Source organism: Doryrhamphus excisus, chromosome 1 (assembly GCF_030265055.1).
Source record: "Doryrhamphus excisus isolate RoL2022-K1 chromosome 1, RoL_Dexc_1.0, whole genome shotgun sequence".
Lineage (NCBI taxonomy): Eukaryota > Metazoa > Chordata > Actinopteri > Syngnathiformes > Syngnathidae > Doryrhamphus > Doryrhamphus excisus.
Genome location: NC_080466.1, coordinates 22850001 through 22852580, shown reverse-complemented (window position 1 = coordinate 22852580; position 2580 = coordinate 22850001).

Below are 2580 nucleotides of genomic sequence, written 5' to 3'. Positions count from 1 at the left end.
CCGCTGTGGGCCTTCTTCAGGCAAACACACCACTGATCAATTCACACAACTAATGCAGCTGGTGTTGATCCAACAAAAGCAAAGTGCAAAGTGAGGCACTTTCAACTTGCACTCCAACTTTAAAGTGTCTAAACCAAACTTGAAAGTTTCACTTGTCTTTTAACTTCTCCATTCTCTTTTTTCCTTCCTTCCCTTTCCCCATGAATTGAACCTTATAGATGATGTCTACCCATTCATGTATTTATATATTTATGTGTTTTTAGATATTTATTCATTTATTGATATATTTACATATTTATATAATTATATATTTATATGTTTATTTATTTATTTATTTATTTATTGGGGTTAGGGTTAGGGTTAGGGTTGGGGGTAGGGTTAGGGTTAGGGTTGGGCCTAGGGTTAGGGTTAGGGTTAGGGTTAGGGCTAGGGTTAGGGTTAGGGTTAGGGTTAGGGTTAGGGCTAGGGTTAGGGTTAGGGTTAGTAGGGTTAGGGTTAGGGTTAGGTTAGGGTTAGGGTTAGGGTTAGGGTTAGGGTTAGGGTTAGGGTTAGGGTAAGGGTTAGGGTTAGGGCTAGGGCTAGGGCTAGGGCTAGGGTAGGGTTAGGGATAGGGTTAGGGTTAGGCGGGAGGGTCTGTGCCCGTCCCCTGAATGGGGCAGGAGGAGCACGCTCCATCCCCCAGTCGTTCCTGCCACCCCGGTCCCCCTGTGGTTGACGGAGGCGTTGGCGCCTCCTCCCATAGCGGACCTCCGTCCAACCCCCCTCAAAATCCCTCATCTGGACTTGTAATTTTTTGGTGTGTTTTTAATGTCGCCTTTGTTATTCTTTTGTAATAAATGAATTTTAGGTTTGTTTTTATGGTATTCAAATAATGAGTTGTGTGTTTTTAATTAAAAAAGATGAAATAAACTGAAATGAATTGAAATGAGTGTGTTTTTTTGAGAAAAAAGAAAAAAAATTAATTAACTTATCTGATTAATGTATTTTTTGAATTATTTAATGATCCAATTATTTAATTAACTGTGTAGTTTTGTGCCCGTTGCAACGTTTCGACCCTTACGGGTCTTCCTCAGGCTTGGGCACAAGGGCTAGGGTTAGGGTTAGGGTTAGGGCTAGGGTTAGGGTTAGGGTTAGGGTTAGGGTTAGGGTTAGGGTTAGGGTTAGGGTTAGGGTTAGGGTTAGGGCTAGGGCTAGGGCTAGGGTTAGGGTTAGGGTTAGGGTTAGGGTTAGGGTTAGGGTTAGGGTTAGGGTTAGGGTTAGGGCTAGGGCTAGGGCTAGGGCTAGGGTTAGGGTTAGGGTTAGGGTTAGGGCTAGGGCTAGGGCTAGGGCTAGGGCTAGGGCTAGGGCTAGGATTAGGGCTAGGGTTAGGGTTAGGGTTAGGGTTAGGGTTAGGGTTAGGGCTAGGGCTAGGGTTAGGGTTAGGGTTAGGGTTAGGGCGAGGGCTGGGGCTAGGGCTAAGGCTAGGGCTAGGTTAGGGTTAGGGTTAGGGTTAGGGTTAGGGTTAGGGTTAGGGTTAGGATTAGGGCTAGGGTTAGGGTTAGGGTTAGTAGGGTTAGGGTTAGGGTTAGGGTTAGGTTAGGGTTAGGGTTAGGGTTAGGGTTAGGGTTAGGGTTAGGGTTAGGGTTAGGGTTAGGGTTAGGGTTAGGGTTAGGGTTAGGGTTAGGGCTAGGGCTAGGGCTAGGGCTAGGGTAGGGTTAGGGTTAGGGTTAGGGTTAGGGTTAGGCGGGAGGGTCTGAGCCCGTCCCCTGAATGGGGCAGGAGGAGCACGCTCCATCCCCCAGTCGTTCCTGCCACCTCGGTCCCCCTGTGGTTGACGGAGGCGTTGACGCCTCCTCCCATAGCGGACCTCCGTCCAACCCCCCTCAAAATCCCTCATCTGGACTTGTAATTTTTTGGTGTGTTTTTAATGTCGCCTTTGTTATTCTATTGTAATAAATGAATTTTAGGTTTGTTTTTATGGTATTCAAATAATGAGTTGTGTGTTTTTAATAAAAAAGATGAAATAAACTGAAATGAATTGAAATGAGTGTGTTTTTTTGAGAAAAAAGAAAAAAATTTAATTAACTTATCTGATTAATGTATTTTTTTTTTTATTTAATGATCCAATTATTTAATTAACTGTGTAGTTTTGTGCCCGTTGCAACGTTTCGACCCTTACGGGTCTTCCTCAGGCTTGGGCACAAGGGCTAGGGTTAGGGTTAGGGCTAGGGTTAGGGTTAGGGTTAGGGCTAGGGTTAGGGTTAGGGTTAGGGCTAGGGTTAGGGTTAGGGTTAGGGTTAGGGCTAGGGCTAGGGTTAGGGTTAGGGTTAGGGTTAGGGTTAGGGCTAGGGCTAGGGTTAGGGTTAGGGTTAGGGTTAGGGTTAGGGCTAGGGCTAGGGCTAGGGCTAGGGTTAGGGCTAGGGCTAGGGCTAGGGCTAGGGTTAGGGTTAGGGTTAGGGTTAGGGTTAGGGCTAGGGCTAGGGCTAGGGTTAGGGTTAGGGTTAGTAGGGTTAGGGTTAGGGTTAGGGTTAGGGTTAGGGTTAGGGTTAGGGTTAGGGTTAGGGCTAGGGCTAGGGCTAGGGTTAGGGTTAGGGTTAGGGT